This window comes from Globicephala melas, chromosome 1 (assembly GCF_963455315.2).
Source record: "Globicephala melas chromosome 1, mGloMel1.2, whole genome shotgun sequence".
Taxonomy (NCBI): domain Eukaryota; kingdom Metazoa; phylum Chordata; class Mammalia; order Artiodactyla; family Delphinidae; genus Globicephala; species Globicephala melas.
This window is the reverse complement of record NC_083314.1, coordinates 97721029-97743304: the sequence shown is the minus strand read 5'-3', so window position 1 is coordinate 97743304 and position 22276 is coordinate 97721029.

Genomic DNA, 22276 nt, shown 5'->3' with positions numbered 1-22276 from the left:
AGTTTTTTCTCCTGACAATATAAAGCTGGACCTAATTCAAACTGATACAAAGGTAAAGGTAAGGTACAACTATTCAAGAAGCTCCACAAAATAATGAATACATTAATTCCTTAAGAATTAAAGAATGTCTTGGAAGATTTTCTGAGGTAGAATCATCTCATCAACCTTCTGTGTGGCCCCAATAAAATCACAGAATTGTTCTGTCTCATATTTCTTACCTGTAAAATTAGTTTAATAATAATATCCCTGGTACACTTAATTAGTTGGAAAATATGAAAGTACTTGATAAGTAAAATCTGAAGAAGAAAATAAGATTGAGAATCAGAATTTGATGATCCAGTCCTAGTTCTTCAACTGTCTGAACCTGAATAGTTATTTTTAGTTGATAGTTTTCTCTATCATAGGCTAAGTTGGTTTAAATAATTTAAAACTCTCTTGGAATTTAACTAAGAATTTTTGACAATTATATGATATTAGTTTTATTTATTAAGGATTGTGATATAGGTTTACATCCAATCTATGAACTTTAATATCCATATAGAATCTAGCTACATACAAGAATACTAAATACAATGTGATGTTAAATCCATATTAAATAAGCTATTTAAACATGGGCTTCTACTATATCCCCACCTGGTTTGCAATATCCAAAGAAAACATGTTGCAATTATTTATAATTTCTATTCCTTTTATATGCCACTAATTTTTAGGAGATGTACCATAATTCTGAGGAAGTATGGATTAGACTAGAGTTCTGAACTTGTAAGAATAAAAGAGCTACCTCCTGTGACTCTCTTTGAGGATAATATTTTTCCAGGAACTATTATTCAAGATAAAAATATCATTGTTAAATTGATATTTTCTTCTATACTATGTGCCATTCTAGACATATTACATACATTTCTGATTGTCCATAAAGAGCTAAATTGTGTTCTTTCCTTAAAATGCATGTGTGTGTGTATGTGTGTGTGTGTGTGTGTGTGTGTGTGTACGTGTGTGTGTAATATTGAAAATTGAGAAGGAAGTACCCAGAGAATATAATTCAGGAAACTGTAATGAAAGGATAGCGGAAAAATCAGATTTTCAGAAGGAAAAATTCCCAATTATGCCAATAATTACATGAAAAAAGGTAAGAAGGATTATTGTCAGGAATTGTATCGTGCTTCTAATATTGGAAGGCCATTAAGGATGGAGATTATAACAATTTCCATTTACATTAAAAAGTGTTGGTAAGACACACAAAAAGGATCACAAGTTTAGATAATAAGCAATAATTCATCATTGTGTTTAGAAACCATAAGAGTAAAGCTTCTGATAATGCTCTGCTGAATTTTATCATTTTTGCAATCGATTGGTAAATATTTTAAATTCACAATTGATAAATCAAATTCACTTACTGAATATTTATTACACAGACAATGGATTAGGTTGTTGAGCGTAAAAATGTCAAATCTATTTTGGTTACTATAATCATTTCAATGATATAATTACCATGTATCCATAGCTTCTTTGTCCATTATAACATAAAAACAAAACAGTAAAAGCAGAACAAAAACACTTGGAAAACAAACAAACCAGAGCCAAAAATCTTTGGGGTAAAGAAAGGTGTTATTCCAGCACCTTCCTCCTAGGAGATAAGATACTAAGATTCTTGACTCATATTTCCCTTTTCTTCCCTCCAAGTTTGCATAGAATTTTCAATCCAATAGAACTGGAGTGGTCTTTTGGAGTGCTCCAAGACTTTTATTCTTTATTCTCTGCCTGTGCTCTATGATTGCCTCTCTGATTTCCACTGGAGAGGGATTAATAAACAAGCAGTATCTTTTTCTTTACTTTGACAGAAAGGTTTTAAAATCATAGAATTACAGAAACTTGTATGTGGAAGAGACTAAGATTATACAGTACAAGTCTCAATTACATTTGCAAATCCTCTCCTACAGTATTTATCATAAACTGTCATCAAACCACTAGTTCTACCCTTTTGTGATATTACGAGTATTTCTTTGACTGAGCCAAAATCAGTCTTTGTTTTCTGTCTAGCTACTCTACATATTTCTGCTGTCCCAAATCTCCCCTCAAAAGCAAAGCAGTCCTCAGTGTGTGTGTGTCTGTGTGTGTGTGTGTGTGTGTGTGTGTGTGTGTGTGTGTGTGTGCATGCAGAGAGAGAGATTTGGGAGCACTAAATTATTCTTTTAAATTTTTTATTAATACAGCAGGTTCTTATTAGTCATCAATTTTACACACATCAGTGTATACATGTCAATCCCAATCTCCCAATTCATTACACCACCACCCTCACCCCCCGGCCGCTTTCCCCGCTTGGTGTCCATACGTTTCTTCTCTACATATGTGTCTATTTCTGCCCTGCAAACCGGTTCATCTGTACCATATTTCTAGGTTCCACATATATGCGTTAATATACAATATTTGTTTTTCTCTTTCTGACTTACTTCACTCTATATGACAGTCTCTAGATCCATCCACGTCTCTAAAAATGACCCAATTTCTTTCCTTTTTATGGCTGAGTAATATTCCATTGTATATAAGTACCACATCTTCTTTATCCATTCATCTGTTGATCGACGTTTAGGTTGCTTCCATGACCTGGCTGTTGTAAATAGTGCTACAATGAACATTGGGGTGCATGTGTCTTTTTGAATTATGGTTTTCTCTGGGTATATGTCCAGTAGTGGGACTGCTGGGTCTTATGGTAATTCTATTTTTAGTTTTTTAAGGAACCTCCATACTGTTCTCCACAGTGGCTGTATCAATTTACATTCCCACCAACAGTGCAAGGGGTTCCCTTTCCTCCACACCCTCTCCAGCATTTGTTGTTTGTAGATTTTCTGAGGATGCTCATTCTAACTGGTGTGAGGTGACACCTCATTGTATTTTTGATTTGCATTTCTCTAACAATTAGTGATGTTGAGCAGCTTTTCACGTGCTTCTTGGCCATCTATATGTCTTCTTTGGAGAAATGTCTATTTAGGTCTTCTGCCCATTTATTGATTGGGTTGTTTGCTTTTTTAATATTGAGCTGCATGAGCTCTTTATATATTTTGGAGATTAATCCTTTGTCTGTTGATTCATTTGCAAATATTTTCTCCCATTCTGAGGGTTGTCTTTTTGTGTTGTTCGTAGATTCCTTTGCTATGCAAAAGTTTTTAAGTTTCATTAGGTCCCATTTGTTTATTTTTATTTCCATTACTCTAGGAGGTGGATCAAAAAACATCTTGCTGTGATTTATGTAAAAGAGTGTTCTTCCTATGGTTTCCTCTAAGAGTTTTATAGTGTCCTGTCTTACATTTAGGTCTGTAATCCATTTTGAGTTAATTTTTGTGTATGGTGTTAGGGAGTGTTCTAATTTCATTCTTTTACATGTAGCTGTCCAGTTTTCCCAGCACCACTTATTGAAGAGACTGTCTTTTCTCCATTGTATATCCTTGCCTCCTTTGTCATAGATTAGTTGCCCATAGGTGCGTGGGTTTATCTCTGGGCTTTCTATCTTGTTCCATTGATCTATGTTTCTGTTTTTGTGCCAGTACCATATTGTCTTGATTACTGTAGCTTTGTAGGATAACCTGAAGTCAGGCAGTCTGATTCCTCCAGCTCCATTTTTTCCCCTCAAGACTGCTTTAGCTATTCGGGGTCTTTTGTGTCTCCATACAAATTTTAAGATTTTGTACTAGTTCCATAAAAAAATGCCATTGGTAATTTGATAGGGATTGCATTGAATCTGTAGATTGCTTTGGGTAGTATAGTCATTTTCACAATATTGATTCTTCCAATCCAAGAACATGGTATATCTCTCCATTTGTTGGTATCACCTTTAATTTCTTTCATCAGTGTCTTATAGTTTTCCACATACAGGTCTTTTGTCTCCCTAGGTAGGTTCAATCCTAGGTATTTTATTCTTTTTGTTGCAATGGTAAATGAGAGTGTTTCCTTAATTTCTCTTTCAGATTTTTCATCATTAGTGTATAGGAATGCAAGAGATTTCTGTGCATTAATTTTGTATCCTGCAACTTTATCAAATTCATTGACTAGCTCTAATAGTTTTCTGGTGGCATCTTTAGGATTCTCTATGTATAGGATCATGTCATCTGCAAACAGTGACAGTTTTACTTCTTTTTTTCCAATTTGTATTCCTTTTATTTCTTTTTCTTCTCTGATTACTGTGGCTAGGACTTCTAAAACTATGTTGAATAATAGTGGCAAGAGTGGACATCCTTGTCTTGTTCCTGATCTTAGAGGAAATGCTTTCAGTTTTTCACCATTGAGAATGATGTTTACTGTGAGTTTGTCATATATGGCCTTTATTATATTGAGGTAGTTCCCTCTATGCTTAGTTCCTGGAGAGTTTTTATCATAATGGGTGTTGAATTTTGTCAAAAGCTTTTTCTCCATCTATTGAGATGATCATATGGTTTTTATTCTTCAGTTTGTTAATATGGTGTATTGATTGATTTGCGTATATTGAAGAATCATTGCACCCCTGGGATAAATCTCACTTGGTCATGTTGTATGATCCTTTTAATGCGTCATTGGATTCTGTTTGCTAGTATTTTGTTGAGGACTTTTGCATCTATATTCATCAGTGATATTGGTCTGTAATTTTTTTTTTGTAGTATCTTTGTCTGGTTTTGGTATCTGGGTAATGGTGGCCTCATAGAATGAGTTTGTGAGTGTTCCTTCCTCTGCAATTTTTTGGAAGAGTTTGAGAAGGGTAGGTGTTAGCTCTTCTCTAAATGTTAGATAGAATTCACCTGTGAAGCCATCTGGTCCTGTGCTTTTGTTTTTTGGAAGATTTTTAATCACAGTCTCAATTCCCGTGCTTGTGATTGGTCTGTTCATATTTTCTATTTCTTCCTGGTTCATTCTTGGAAGGTTATACCTTTCTAAGAATTTGTCCATTTCTTCCATGTTGTCCATTTTATTGGCATAGAGTTGCTTGTAGTAGTCTCTTAGGATGCTTTGTATTTCTGCTGTGTCTGTTTTAACCTCTCCTTTTTCATTTCTAATTCTACTGATTTGAGTCCTCTCCCTCTTTTTCTTGATGAATAATTTTATTGATTTGAGTCCTCTCCCTCTTTTTCTTGATGAGTGTGGCTAATGGTTTATCAATTTTGTTTATCTTCTCAAAGAACCAGATTTTAGTTTTATTGATCTTTGCTATTGTTTCTTTGTTTCTATTTCATTTTTTTCTGCTCTGATCTTTATGATTTCTTTCCTTCTGCTAACTTTGGGTTTTGTTTGTTCTTCTTTCTCTAGTTCCTTTAGGTGTAAGGTTAGATTGTTTATTTGAGATTTTTCTTGTTTTTTGAGGTAGGCTTGTATAGATATAAACTTCTCTCTTAGAACCGCTTTTGCTTCATCCCATAGGTTTTGGATCATTGTGTTTTCATTGTCACTTGTCTCCAAGTCTTTTTTGATTTCCTCTTTGATTTCATCAGTGATCTCTTGGTTATTTAGTAACGTATTGTTTAGCCTCCACGTATTTGCGTTTTTTATGTTTTTTTCCCTGTAATTGATTTCTAATCTCATAGTGTTGCAGTCAGAAAAGATGATTGATACGATTTCAATTTTCTTAAATTTACTGAGGCTTGATTTGTGACCCAAGATGTGATCTATCCTGGAGAACGTTCCACTTGAGAAGAAAGTGTAATCTGCTCTTTTTGGATGGCATATCCTGTAAATATTAATTAAATCTATCTGGTGTATTGTATCATTTAAAGCTTGTGTTTCCTTATTAATTTTCTCTTTGGATGTTCTGTCCATTGGTGTAAGTGAGGTGTTAAAGTCCCCCACTATTATTATGTTACTGTCATTTTCCTCTTTTATAGTTGTTAGCAGTTGCCTTATGTATTGAGGTGTTCCTATGTTGGGAGCATTATATATTTATAATTGTTATATCTTCTTAGATTGATCCCTTGATCATTATGTAGTGTCCTTCCTTGTGTCTTATAACATTCTTAATTTTAAAGTCTATTTTATCTGATATGAGTATTGCTACTCTAGCTTTCTTTTGATTCCCATTTGCATGGAATATCTTTATCCATCCCCTCACTTTCAGTCTGTATGTGTCCCTAGGTCTGAAGTGGGCTTCTTGTAGACAACATATAGATGGGTCTTGTTTTTGTATCCATTCAGCAAGCCTGTGTCTTTTGGTTAAAGCATTTAATCCATTCACACTTAAGGTAATTATCGATATGTATGTTCCTATGACCATTTTCTTAATTGTTTTGGGTTTGTTTTTGCAGGTCCTTTTCTTCTCTTGTGTTTCCCACTTAGAGAAGTTCCTTTAGCATTTGTTGTAGAGCTGGTTTGGTGGTGCTGAATTCTCTTAGCTTTTGCTTGTCTGTAAAGCTTTTGATTTCTCCATCGAATCTGAATCAGATCCTTGCTGGGTAGAGTAATCTTGGATGTAGGTTCTTCTCTTTCATCACTTTAAGTATATCATGCCACTCCCTTCTGGCTTGTAGGGTTTCTGCTGAGAAATCAGCTGTTAATTTTGTGGGTGTTCCCTTGTATGTTATTTGCCATTTTTCCCTTGCCGCTTTCAATAATTTTTCTTTGTCTTTAATTTTTGCCAGTTTGATTACTATGTGTCAGCATGTTTCTCCTTGGGTTTATCCTGTATGGGACTCTCTGCGCTTCCTGGGCTTGGGTGGCTATTTCCTTTCCCATATTAGGGAAGTTTTTGACTATAATCTTTTCAAATATTTATTGGGTCCTTTCTCTCTCTCTTCTCCTTCTGCGACCCCTATAATGTAAATGTTGCATTTAATGTTGTACCAGAGATCTGTTAGGCTGTCTTCATTTCTTTTCATTCTTTTTTCTTTATTCTGTTCTGCAGCAGTGAATTCCACCATTCTGTCTTCCAGTTCACTTATCCATTCTTCTGCCTCAGTTACTCTGCTACTGATTCCTTTGAGTGTAGTTTTCATTTGAGTTATTGTATTGTTCATCTCTGTTTGTTTGTTCTTTAATTCTTCTAGCTCTTTATTAAACATTTCTTGCATCTTCTCAATCTTTGCTTCCATTCTTTTTCCGAGGTCCTGGATCATCTTCACTATCATTATTGTGAATTCTTTTTCTGGAAGTTTGCCTATTTCCACTTCATTTAGTTGTTTTTCTGGGGTTTTATCTTGTTCCTTCATCTGGTACATAGCCCTCTGCCTTTTCATCTTGTCTATCTTTCTGTGAATGTGGTTTCTGTTTCACAGGGTGCAGGATTGTAGTTCTTCTTGCCTCTGCTGTCTGCACTCTGGTGGATGAGGCTATCTAAGAGACTTGAGCAAGTTTCCTGATGGGAGAGATGGGTGGTGGGTAGAGCTGGGTGTTACTCTGCTGGGGCACTAAATTACTTATCCTACATTTTATGTATTAAAATTTTTTTGGTTTTGTATTTTTTTTTTTTTGGTGTTGTATTTTTTATTGAGGTCTATAAGTCATATGAAGTAAAATACACCTAATTAATTAATTAATTAATTAATATTTAAATATACCCATTTTAATGTATCATTTTATGAGTGTTAACAAATACTTATAGCTGTGTAAGCACTACCACAATCAGGATACAGAACAGTCCTATTACCCCTGATGTTTCCTAAAGTTCCTTTGTAGTCAGCCATTCCCACTACTTCCTAGCACTTGATAATGGAGAAGACTCTATCTTTGATCACACTTTACCCAAGCTCCTTTGAGTCCTTTTCTTGACTAGATCTCAGCCTTGGGTTTCCATGTCCATCCTTGCACAGTCCAGTTTTAGCAAAAATCCTCCTAAGTCAGTTTAGAGAAAAGCCTCCCACCTTTGGTAGATGATCACCCTGGACTGGCTTCAACAAGAATCCTATTAGGTCAGTTTAGCAAGACCTTTCCTTCCCCTTGACGTCTCCTCTTAGTAATTTTCCATCCACTGACCCACCTTCCCAACATACTCCTTGGCTGTAAATCTCCCCTGTTTCTGTTGTATTTAGAGTTGAGCTTCGTCTCTTTCCCCTATTGTAAATGCCTGACACTTACACCTATCACAATGGTCCTGAATAAAATCTTCCTTACCATTTAAACCAGTGTCAAAATAGTTCTTTCTTTAATATCATGCAGAGATGACTGTTCTGCACAGATAACTGGACTCTCACAGGTTTTGTTTTTTAAATACTCAGATATATGCTAATTCTTTATACATTTTATGTCCTGTATTCCATGCCATCCTTAACCTGCCTTTTCACTCTACTATATATGGTAAATATATTTCAATAACAATGTTCTTACCACCTTCTTTATTAATTATTTACATAACTTCTAGCAAAATTAATTCATGCATTCTTTCATGATTCCATATACTTATATTTCTTACTTAATTTCATTTTAACCAGTAATATAATTATTGTCACATGATTGATTCTAATATTAAATTATAAATTCTTTGAAGACAAAGACTGAACATTTTCAACTTTATATCTCACAGAGCAAAGCTAAAAACATCATAATTATGACTCAGACTGAAAGGGTGGAGTTGAAAACAATCTTTTTTTAACCCTGTACTGAAGCCTCATTAGAATGCTATTTTTAAAGAGTGAAGATCACAGGGAAGTCTGTTATTACAGCATTAAAAGAAAGTGGATTTTTTCCAGCATTCCAAATTAGCCTTTATTATTAATCTAGTACAACTTTCATAGAAAAAGGAATTAAGCCTCAGAGAATTGAAGTGTTGGATCCAGGTCAATTCAATGGTTATTGACCCAATCCAAATTGAAATTAACAAAGAATATTGCAAAATGTGTGCAAAATTTTGTCTTATGTATATATACATATTTTTTTAATGGAGTGTGTTCATACACCCACACATACTAGATCTAAAACCTCAGAACACTTAGAGAACCACTGATCCATACTATTCTAAACATTTTCTAACCTATAGATAAACCATACATTTTTGTTGTTTGCTTGTTTTATTTTGTTTCTCAAATGACCTCATGTTGACCAGCAAGGTCTCTGGACAGAGGCAAAGAAATGTCAAATTTTGCAGTCTTAAATTTAATTTTGTGATGTTTTCCTGTCTGTGAATTACACATTTTTTCATATTTTTAACTGCTTATTCCAAAGAATTATTTCTTTAATATATGAACTATATGTACCTATATTTATTTTTAATCTGTGAAGGCATAGCAGTTTAATAATTTTAAATAGCTGAAAAGCACACTTAAGCCTTAAATGTTACATGTAAGTATCTGATTTTGTCCCTGTGTTCCTCTGGAAGGAAATATGCCTTACTTTGCTTGCACAAATTCTCAAATTATTCCTGCCTCCTACTAATGCAGAAGCATTTGTCTGGCATCTTCTGTGACTGGGATTGCAGCCGGTTATCTATGGTCTGAAGGGCTCAAACTTGCAAACTATCATTCATGTCTTATAATTGTAGAGCACTTTGGTCTGGGTAGAAGTATTTATTATGCAACAATGCTCATCAAAGGTCGGTTATAATTATAAATTAAAGAATTGAGACAAGTTTTCCAGATATTTTGACACTTTGAACTGAGTTATCTGAACACTTAAAATTTGAATTACCTAAATAGTTATCCGAATTTCTCACTCACTAGCATGAGTACATAGAGAAAAATGGTACTTAAGATAAATCATTTGGGAAGTGTGAAAGGCCTTAGAAATCATCTAGGTCAATACTTCTTAACCATCTGGGAGGTGATGAGTCCCCTTGAGCAAATGAAGAAATGATAACACTATTATTTAAATTAAGTAAGCATTAAAATTGTTTAATACATGCCACCCAACTAGTTACTTAGGTAAAAACTTAATTTCTCTGAACCTCAAATTCCGTCTCAATAAAATGAGAGCGTTGGATTAAATAAAACTTTAGTGTCTCATGCTTTCTGATAATCTATGTTTATAAGTAATATAACATTAACTGACCAAATATCAGAAAATACCTAAAGATATACTAATGAAGAAAATTTATGAAAAGTATTTAAGACTAGACAATAAATACAATCCCAATTTATTATTTTCAAATCACTCTATTGGACTTTGAGAAAGAGTTCAAAAGTTAACCCTTATATTCAAGGAATTTCCTATATAATAGGCAATGCATTGCATAAATATATAAAAAGAGATATAAAGGTATGAGACTTAAACATATTTAAGAAAAACAATACAAGTAACAAGTACTCTGTTATTATCTAAATAGTAAGCTAAAATGTTACTGGTGCTAGGATTTTGGATAAAGTTAATTCCGGGCTGAAGAGAAAGAGGAAAGTTTAATATAGTAAGAGGTGGTGTGAAGGACAGGAATAGAACGAATGTTGTATCAAAATATAAACATTTGAATGTAAGCATTGTTAGAGGTGGTCTTAATGGCTCCTCCTAGCATCATGATTCAGTTTTGCTATCCCCCCTCAGCCTCAGTGACTGCTGCTTAGGTAGAGGAAAATTTGACAGTTAAGTGTGGACCTCAGTGCCTCGCTGAAACTGGATCGATGCAATTTCACTTCCAAATGTTGTGAGTTGTAACTAGGACCCAGACATTTTTATGTGTCTAGTACGGGTGCTGGGCATTGAAGGAGTCTTACCTCCCATTGTTCCAACCTCTCCAAAGTTGCAATATCAGAAATTAGATTTACATTTCTTCATTTGTTTACTTTTAAAATGTATACAAATTGGATTAATTTATTATTGGTTCAATTTCTTTAATTATTAATTCAAATTTATGGATTAAAATAGCAAACGATAAAAATGTATCATATTCTTATGGCTAGGCTTTAATAAGAGAATTTTGAAAATTATCTGAGTCTGTGCTCCTGGGAGACAGTGATGGTTGAGAAATCCTGCCATCATTTTGCATCCAAGAAATGGCATATTTCAAAGAATCATTCTTTCCTGCTTGATTAGGTAAGACCTGCAGATGGTGCCCTGATTTACCTATGACAAGGCCAGATAAAAGTCCTTCAAATTCTCATATTTTTGTCTTGTAGCCAAATTGTTTGTCCCTACTTACCAGTCTGAACAAAATACCCACTGACTGTGACTTGACTAAACTTTCCTTCCCCCAGGTCCCTGAATTTTGGGGTATTATTGATTTTAAGCAAGTATTCGGAGATTAAGCAAGTGTTGGAACATGGAGCAATCCCTATTTTCTGCTCAAAATGCCCTGTCATACTATCTGCTTAGCCCATCCCCCCAAACCCTATCCTTTCCATCTTTATTTACTCTGCCTTTTCTGCCTGACTTGTGAGATGCTTACAGATCTTTCCATAGCGATATTGTCCCTAATACAGCAGTCCACCTCCCCATCTTACAGTCATCTTTTGGAATAAAATCTCTCCTTATTTAAGTTTTTTTTTTTTTTTTTTTTTTTGCCGTACGCGGGCCTCTCACTGTTGTGGCCTCTCCCGTTGCGGAGAACAGGCTCCGGATGCGCAGGCTCAGCTGCCATGACCCACGGGCCCAGCCGCTCTGCGGCATGCGGGATCTTCCCGGCCCGGGACACGAACCCGTATCCCCTGCGTTGGCAGGCGGACTCTCAACCACTAGCGCCACCAGGGAAGCCCTCTCCTTATTTAAGTTTAACTTTGTTTTCTACTTACCGAACATAACATCTTTTGTCCATTTCACTAGCTATTCAAAACAAATGAACTTTATGCTTAATAGATAAAGATAGGAAGTATGGCTTTTATATTTCAAAGAAAAAATCAATATTTTTTTTTTTTAGAAAATCCTACCTACAGGACCTTTTGTGAACAAGGTAACTTGATATAAACTTATAATCAAGGATAGATTGGGTTCACCAAGCCAAGCTTAATATATCTGTCAGCTTTATTAAACTTTAGACAGGCTCCTTCCTGACTCTGGATGCTGATTTCCCTTTTCTCAAACCTTTTTTTTTTTTTTTTTGGAGTGTAATTGTTTTACAATGTTTTGTTAATTTCTGCTACAAAACGAAGTGAATCAGTTATATGTATACATATATCCCCTCCCTCTTGGACCTCTCTCTGCCCCCATCCAGCCCATCTAGGTCATCACAGAGCACCGAGCTGAGCTCCCTGTGCTGTACAGCAAGTTCCCACCAGCTATTTTACACATGGTAGTGTATTTATGTCAAACCTAATCTCCCAATGCATTCCATCCTCCCTTTCTTCCACTGTGTTCACACATCCGTTCTGTACATCTGTGTTCTCTGACCATTTTTTTAGAAGACTTTGGTTGTAAATTCTTTCTCTGCCCCTTTGATATATATGTTTTTGTTTTTTTTAAAGCCTCTTGCCAGAAATAAAACCAAGAAATGTCTTCTTCAAAAACCTAGGAGCCATCCCTTTGAAATACAAAAATCAAATAAGAGAGGTCCTCTATTACCTAGTCTCTGTGGGAGGGTAGGAATCTAACTTCCATAGGTGCTAAATAACAAACAGAGATGCTTTAATCGCTGAGAAAAATATATACAAAATCAGAAATAACTCAATGGGCTTCACACATCCCATCGATTATCCTCCCTCAACAATGTACCTCAATACTTTTTCACAACCACATCCTATCATTTAACCCCCCACCACCACCTTTTATTTCAATGGCATTGGGTTCAGACTGTATTCTATTCTATATCCTCTATTGCAATAGCCTTGAATAAAGTCTTCCTTGCCTGTTTGACTTTACCCAGTATAATTTCAGCCTTGGCAAGAATTTTAAATATTTTAAAATAAAAAGACAAATTGAAGTAGATACCATACGGAATCAGCCCTTCTTCTTTTGGCTGTAATAGATAAATCAAGCCATCCAAATATAAAACTAGATTTCCTTATTTCCAATTACATTCAAAGTTGAATATTACTCTATTAGTTATACTCAGCCTTTGGTATAGTTTTTTGGTATATTTTGATATATTTAGTAATATTTATAATATTTACACAGACAACAAGGGTTATGGAAAACTGAAATTTTTTTAAACTGATTATCTTACTCTTTAAAGCACAAAGCATTAAAGAGAAAATATTATTTTCTCTTTAAAATGTGCTTTGATTCCTTACTTACTTGACTATATGTTAATTGTGTTTCTAGGCTCATCACAGTGAAACCTACCCAATATGGGATAGATGTTTCTTGATGCGTATACCCTCCATATATATACTTTGATCATAACACTTTATTCCCTGTATTATGATCATTCTCATTCTTGATTCTTCTTTCCCTCACTTGTTATCAATTGTCAAATCCTCCTCTATAGCTTCCACTCTTGGTTAAATGCTCTCATCATGTCCTGTATACTGTCATCACATAGGGTGGAACAGATTATCCCCACACAGGGGCAGGCACATGGTAGAGAGGGACTGAAATGCAGCCTACAATTCACTCATCAAGCTATACTCCATGGTGTTCCACCGTGTTCAAGGAGGAAGAGCTGTCTTTTTCTAATTTGCATGAAAATGCCACAGGATACTGATTTTCCTGCTCTATATGCATCATGAGAATATTTGTAAAACAGAATTTTAATTTTCTGCTTCCCATTATCCAAATCCTAATAAATTTTAGAGGAGAGTCTCTGTGTCTTATTCATATCAGAATCCCAACATTTAGGACAGTGTCTGCAATACAATCTGTTAAATATATATTGGTTGGATAAATGAATGAATGAATGTAGATCTTTAAAATATATATATATATGTATGTATGTATATTCCTACCTTTTCTCAAACAAACACTGAAATATTTTAACTTTCCTAAGTTTCATCAGTAGAAACAATAATGATTATATTTCATAATACAATAATGCTCTCAGACATATAAAATCTGCTAATGCCTTCCTCTTTTAAAATAATTAATTAATTAGGCTGTGTTGGGTCTTTGTTGCTGTGCATGGGCTTTCTCTAGTTGTGGTGAGCAGGGGCTATTCTTCGTTGCAGTGTGTGGGCTTCTCATTGTGGTGGCTTCTCTTGTTGTGGAGCATGGACTCTAGGAGCATGGGCTTCAGTAGTTGTGGCACGCAGGCTCAGTAGTTGTGGTTTGTGGGATCTAGAGTGCAGGCTCAGTAGTTGTGGCACACGGGCTTCTTTGCTCCATGGAATGTGGGATCTTCCCAGAGCAGGGCTCGAACCCATGTTCGCTGCATTGGCAGGTGGATTCTTAACCACTGCACCACCATGGAAGTCCCTGCCTTCCTTTAATGGTACCAAATATCTCCAATTTGGGGCATGCAATGTTGTTTTTATAGTTATTTTCCCTTTTCTCTTGCTGTCACATTGGCATGTCTAATGGACATCAATGCACCTACTTATTGCAGCTTCAGTCATTTCTCTAATTTACTTCTAATGTGCTGTAGATTTGGATAACAGAAAATAAAACTGTGAGTGATCTAGGACTTAAGGAATTCTGTCTAATAAGGATGAAGTACAAGAGATTTGATGATAGAATAGTGTGATTTTGAGGGTCATAAGTGAGTTGTCTTAAAGACTTCTTTTTAAAAATATACAGGCACACCTCATTTTATTGTGTTTCTTAGATATTGCATTTTTTATAAAGCGAAGGTTTGTGGTAACCCTGTTTCGAGCAGATCTATCAGCACCATTTTTTTTTCCAACAGCATTTGCTCATTTCATGTCTCTGTCACATTTTGGTAATTCTTGTAATATTTCAAACTTTTTCATTATTTATAATTGTTATGGTGATCTGTGATCAGTGATCTTTGATATTACTACTATAACTCACTGAAGACTCAGATGATGGTTAGCAATAAGTAATTTTTTTTCTAACAATAAAGTAATTTTTAATTAAAGTATGTACATTGCTTTTTCTTACACAATGCTATTGCACACTTAATAGACTACAGTATAGTGTAAACATAACTTTTATATGCACTGGGAAACCAAAGAAAATTGTGTGACTTGCTTTATTGCAACATTCACTTTATTGAAGTGGTATGGAACCAAACCGGCAAAATCTCCAAGGTATTCCTGTTATGTCTTAGTTCTGGCCTTTCCTTGTCTTCTTTGTCCTCCTCATCCCATCCTCATCCTCTTTTTCCCTCTTATGGTTCGTACCCTTATGGTTGTTGAAAAGTTGAGTTGAAGATATGTGAATATTTGAGGCTTTATGTCTATTTTGGTTGTGGAATAAAATGTGTTTCATTAATTATCCTCAATACCAAATAAGGCCACTTTCCAATTATCCTTAACCAATATAAAACCATAAAAGTGTTCCAACAGAAAGCAAGTCTGGTTTATCTATTTCAGTGATACAACAGCTATCTGGCCCTGAATTTATATTCCTATCATCTATTTTATGTGTTCTCAGATGCAGTGCATTCAAATAAATTTAAATTCTCCCTGACAATGCAGGTGACTCCGTATGACCCTATCTATATTTCTGAGAGGGTTTTTCAATCTTCACTGCGTTTATATTACCTTCAGGGTGTCTTTTTATCGATATATACGTGTACAGTATTACAAATGGGATTGCTCTTCCCTAATCCTTTGAAAGTTGTAGCCAATGAATATACATAATAACAAAATTGCGGGCATGGCTACATCTTACTGAAACACACATCTTTCAAATAAATGACACTGCTATATATGGTTGTTGTGAGTTATAGTCTACCCGAAGAGTCATCATTGAAATGTTTGCTCAGAGCTTATATCTGTTTAAGAATGAATTTCTGAAATTAGTTTTACTTGTCTCTTTAAGAAGTAGTAGAATTGTCCAGAGAAACAGAAATGTTCAGAGTTATAGCTTTTGGAAAATAGTGTGATATAGTTGAAAGAATATGCATGGGTTATATAATTCTGGGTACAAACTCCCAAATTCAACAATAGCTCTGTGACCTTCAGCAAATCACTTAATCTCTCTGATCTTCAGTTTCTTTATCTTTCAAATGACTCATTTTATTTTATTCACATAGGGACATTTCAGAGTTTCTATGAGAAATAAATGAGATGACCTTTTAAGAACTAACTACATGGTGTGCTCCCAACAATGTTACTTTCCTTCTCTCTCCATTTTTCTTTAAAGGAATCCATGCACTCTGATGCTAGAGAAACATGATTTGCCAACAAAGTTAGACTGGAGTTTTCTTGGTGGCTGGCTCTAAGGATGTTTTTAAAAGTAGACTTTACGGAACTAAGCTATCTATAGCCTGTGTTTCGGAATTCCCTGTTGCATGATTTAACTTAAGGTAACACTAGATAGCTGCTGACTCAGGCTAAAGGAAGCTCTGCCATATTCAATCTGTGGCTCCTAAGCTCCCCCCTGGGATCAATATCCGCTCACAGATGGGAAAGATAAAGTAAGTAAATGACAGATTTGAAAGTTTATTAAGCCTGGAAGTGGTAATCATAACTTCTGCCCATTTACCACTGGCCCCACCAAGAAACAAAGGTGGATGGGAAATGTAGTTACAGCCTGGGAAGCCATTGCTAAGCACCAACTCTACTCCACGGAAGAAGAGAATAAATCATTGATCGAAAGCTAGCCCCCTCTTGTCTTCTCAGAGAAGCATTGAGGATTGCTCGGAAAAGCCTGTTGTGCCCTATTAAGTGGGAGTAACTGAGTAATGTCATCGAAGGGGCTGCATTCTAGTCTAAGAGGATGAGGAAGAACATAACCTTGATCAAGGAGAAGTAATTATTGTTGAAAAGAAAGGATGAGTTTGAGTTTAGATTGATACAAACTGATTAAACTTTTACCTACATCATTCAAGCCTGACAAAAATTAAAAACCATGTTCAGATTCTTTAAAAAGAGATTTATAATTACAGTACTAAATGAATGAAGCAAATACATGTATCTATAAATAAATACAACAGCATGAAATGTCTATACAGCTCTAGAAGCACCAAACAAACCTACTTTGCAAAACAAAATTGTCAATTAAATGTATAACTTGGCTAATCAAATTTATTTATAAGTAGGTGCTTTTGTTGTTTTTGTACTTTTGGTTTACAGTTATGAGACTATATAATTAAAGTAATTGAATTGCCTAAAACAAATGATAATTTGTAAGTATGTTTATAATATATTTAGAATTTTTATTGCTCAAATTTGCTCTGTCAGCAAATAGCAATTCCTTGACCTCAATAAGAGCTAGAATCCATATGGTAATGATTGGCCTTTTAATAATTTTAGCCCTGATCTCTGAGCTTAAACCAGCTCCTTATCCATTTCCTTAGGGTATTTCCAATAAGAATTTTACTGGCATTCCCAACTTAACATACAATAACCAGCACAACCAAACCTCAAAGTGTGTGCTAGGCTAGAGTGTACATCTTCTTCAACCCTCATTTCTAATATTCCATACATCTTTTATAATATCTCAGGAAACTATCTTTCCCTCTGAACTCACACTGTCCATTGTCTTAGATCAAATTGTCCTTATCTCTAAAACCAATTAATGTGTATGTTTTATTTTCTGCTTTCCACTCTTGCCCTCTCCAAATCAGGGTTGTTATCCAAATCATGGTACAGAAATCGGATCCAATTGGATTAATCATTAACCTGATCATGCCACATTCTGCTCTTTTTATTAAAGTTATTCAATGATCTCCAGTGTTTATAGGATAAACTTCAATCTTCTAAGCAAGCTAGACAAAGATTTACATTCTAGCCTCTGTTTATCTCTCAAACCTCATCTTTACATAATTACAACAATTATAATAGCTATTTTCTGCCAAATAAAACTTCAAGAAGTCTGTAAGTATTTGAAATTGTGAACTTGTTGTGAAAATGTTACACAATCTTTTATGGAAGAAATATTTTGGAGTATAATTATATATATAAGGGAAAATGTGAAGGTGATATCTGTTTAGGAATGTATATCACACAGGCAATAAAATAGTGAAATGAAAGAATAGAACCTTGTTAAGATTATGTATGTAACCTGATTTTATTTTCATTTTGAACAGAGAGTATAAAAAAAGAGTTAAAAAAATAATTAAGCAAATTTGATGTACAAAATTGTGGGAAAGAGTTCAGAACATGCCACTCCAAAATATGCCACTTTGGCATATTTGTTATTTTCAGCTAAAGGCACTTGAAAAATAGCAGATACAGAAAGGTGCTTTCTGGCCTCCCTTTTCTTCCTAAAAATATGTCATAAAATTTCCCATGAAAAAGGTGGCTTACCTTTAGCAGAAAGAGAAGAAACGTTCTTATCACAAGACTGGGAGTTGATGCTGAAATGGATTTGTACTAAAATAATCCTTATCTTCCATTAGATTCCACCATATATTTCCTAGTCCCTGTCTGAAAATTTACTGCCCCTAGTGCAAGCCCCTAGGTATTGTCACATCCTCACAATTTATCACTCTTTGAGCTCTTGAGCCTAATAGCTTCTTCAAGTCTTCATTTTCCTTTAGAAGGCTCCTTTGTGCATATAAAAATGTTACACAAAATTTGTATGCTTTCCTTCTGTTAATCTGTCTTATGTCAGTTTAATTCTTAGGCCCCGCACAGAACCTAGGAGGGTAGAAGGCAGATTTTTCTGCCTTACTGGGCATATCAATGAACAGCAATGAACAGCGTTAAGAAATGCAAACTCTGAAACTCAGGAATAAACAACTGCATGGCTGCATTAATTTACATGATGCCTTTATTTCCAAGACATACATAGATAATGGGCCTCCTGCATAGGTAGGGAAAAGGGACCTTATTCTCTATGGATCTTCTCCCTGAGATGACCCCATTGCTGCATATAGATGCAAGGAAATGAGGCCAGGTATCGTCACGTTTACCTTTAACAACTGGGCAATGAGCTGAGTTTCTTCACCTGTCACTAGTCATATACATCTAAGTTTGTGACCCTGAATCTCTGTGTACGCAACTTTAATTAAAAAAAAAATGGATTAAAAATTATTGGCAAGATTGATGTGCAAATCCAGTAAAATAATATAATGGCAATATAGCATAATATAAAATTTTTGATGCTTTAAAGCATGATACTAGTTAGCATTATTCATATGACCAAGCTATTATTCTTATCACAAAATTATTTAACCATCTCCTTAAATAGAGAACTATAAGGCATTATATGTTTTTGATATTATGGAGAAATTAAAAATAATATTCCTGTGATTCTTTCCTCACCATGGAATGGTAGCCATTTGACTGCTATAGTAGAGATAGTAGTGTAAAAGTAGGGTTAAGTGATTTCTTTGAATGCACTAGTGTTGCTAACATTTCCAAAATATATCCAGATATCATTTTGCCACATACAGATTATATATTTTAAGAGAGAGAGAAGAGTGAAACCAATATTTGACTAATAGATTACAAGTATAATTTCAATAGGGGATTAAAAAGTGGAAAACTTCGAGTATCTGTAACAATATATAGATTGTTATGGTTTGACTTGAAAATTATTGAGTCAATTTACAATCCAGACAATATTTCCAAGGACAGGAGAAATCTGTAGGGAATATAGGGAAAATCTGCAATAAATTATGCTTGTACTAGAGATTTAATTAGAAAATTTTATCTAAAATCTATTGGAGTTTTGCCAGTTAGTCATTAGGCTTTATCCTTCTTGGAAGCCATCCTAAAACATAATGCTCTGATCCCCTGCAAGATACAGAGTGACATTCTGAACGTAGAATATTAGAGTGAACATTCAAGCACATTTTTCAGGTTTTAAGAACTTTGTAAATTTCTCTGAATAGTTAGCAAATTGATGTCAAAACCAGTCTTCTTTAGTCCCTTTTTTACTACAACCCACTCCCAATTTATCATCCTATTCCTAGCAAAAGTATCATTCTACATTGCTAAAACAGATCTCATCTATGCTTTACATGGAACTCTTCATATGATCCCCAGTACAGCGTGAACTCAAGACAGTGAATTTGTGTCCAAGGCATGCCACTATCTATTGCCTATTTAATAAAAGAGGAATCTTTTTTTAGGTGTCTTGCAAGAATTTTATGTCCCCACTCTAGAACTATTACATCAGAATACCTCAGGTTGCCCAAGACTCTTCAGTTTCAACAAATTCTCCCTGCCTTTTCAACATTCCCATGGAGATTTAACATTTCTTTCCTATGAGTTTCCAATGCTTTTCATGTATGTAATATCAATTGTATTTTCATTATTTGTTTACATGGCTTTATTTATGCAGTGTCAATTGTATTGCAATTATTTGTTTATACAGCACTTACTGGTTTATGGATTACCTAGTAGACTGAGATATGTCAGGGAAGAAGTAATTATACTAATTTATGAATATTTGAAATAGAGCAAACCTAGTGTGTGAAACAAAGTGTGCTTGTTGAAAGACAGAATGGACCTAATACAAACATGGATGTGTAAAGAATGACTGGAAAAAAAAGAGATGCGTTTGAGGACCACAACATATAAAATATTGTACAAGTGGTTAAAAGAATAATATATAAATAATATTATAAGCAAAACCCATTACAGTGTATTAGACAATCTATGTTGAGAGAATAATGGGAAATATGCTTGGAATGATGGGCAGCGTTAAGTGAGATCAGGAAAAGTTTTGAATGCAAGCTTGAAGAATTTTAACTTTAACCTACACAGTAAGAAACTACTGAGGGGAAAATAATAGATTGAAAACAGTATTTTAGGGAAAAATAGCTACTGTAGCAAAATATATATAGTGTGATAGTGTGGGATAAGTTGGACACTAAAGAAAACTTAGAAACCACCATAATAAAAATTACTCATCATCTTGTATCATCTTATCAAGTGATAAACCATTCAGAAAACAGCTACAAAATTATATTATGATCTCATATATATGTCATAAGAGCACTTTAAACAAAATACTATCAACTTTTAAAGAATTAAAAGAAGAGAAATTGCTATCAATTTGTAAGCTTAAAGAAACTTCTTGCAAGGGATCTTGAAGGGTTGAAAATATTTTTAATTAATATTAGAATAATGTTTCATCATTTGACTTATGCACAATAATTATGAAAATATTGGAAAATTCAAAAACAGTGTTCTCCATAGGAAGAAAGAAAAATAATCACCCATACTCTTGAGAAATTGACTAGGGAGATAAGGTCTTTATTTACTTAGGTCCTGTTGATAAATTTGAACATTATGTAATTGTATTTTCAGCAAGAATGTGAGTAGTATCAGAGGGGGAAGGGACTATCTCTTTTGTTTATATTCCAAGAGTTGTAAAACAGATGGCTAAATGTATGAAAGAAGTTACAGTTCATGAAGAGACTAAAGATGTAAATTAAAAAGAATGTGAACAAATGAAATAACAAGGTCCTAGAGGAGATGGGAACAGAGATTTGCAGAGTAAAAGAATGAGCTTTAATAAGTAGAAGGAATTTTTCCTTCTTTTATATGAAAGGAAGAGGGGCATTTTTAATAGTATTGAGTGTGCTTTATTGAAATGAGTGGATAAGTAATCAAATGACAACAAAATAATAGACCAGTAGAAAAAGAGTTAAGAAGCAGGAGTACTTCTTTGAAAGTATTTTGGAAATGGAGATAATATACTGATTTTAAATGTTGGACATGGAACAGATTCAGATGAATGCTGGCTCTCATGTGTTGTTCCTCTGTAACTGACTAAATTGGGACGAATCTAGAGTTGAGGTTAAAGAGGTAAGAGGCCAAGAGGTTAACGGTATAGCATCGTTTATCAAGTTATATAAGTTAGAAATGTCTGTAGGCAACTATCCTTTTAACCTATTTTGGTGAACAGAATATTTTATCAGACCTGAAAATTACCTTAAATATCACTTAGTCTGCCATACATACAAATTGAATTAGCCTCCTGCTCATAAGATTTTCCCAGAGGCCAACCTGTGCAAACTTCCTGTCCAAGTGAGCATAACTGATTGATCTAGGGTCAGAGATCCTTGACTCAAGAAAGGCAGGACAACCTCTTGAGAACTTGTCTTTAATGATGGAACATAAAGATTCAGTAACTTATAGACCTGAAAAAGTTAATGATAGTACTTGAGGAGGATGTCTATGAACACTGACTGATAAAGCCAGTGGATGTTTGTTATTTGCAGCCAAAAGAGCTGTAACTAGTAATCATTTATGTCTGAAGCTATCTAAAAATAAAATATGAAGAGATTTGCCCAATTCCATACATTGCCTGGGTGACAAAGCTACAAATTTATAATGTTAAAATGGCCATTAGAAATTATTATAAATCATTTTACATAAGCGAATTTTGGAAAAGACTAACAATAAGTAGCAACTGGATTAGATCTGCTTTTTAGATTATTGCCATTTTGTGAAACCTTAAATAATTCATCCAGATTTGGTCTCTCCTTTGGGATCCATAACCCAGCTGG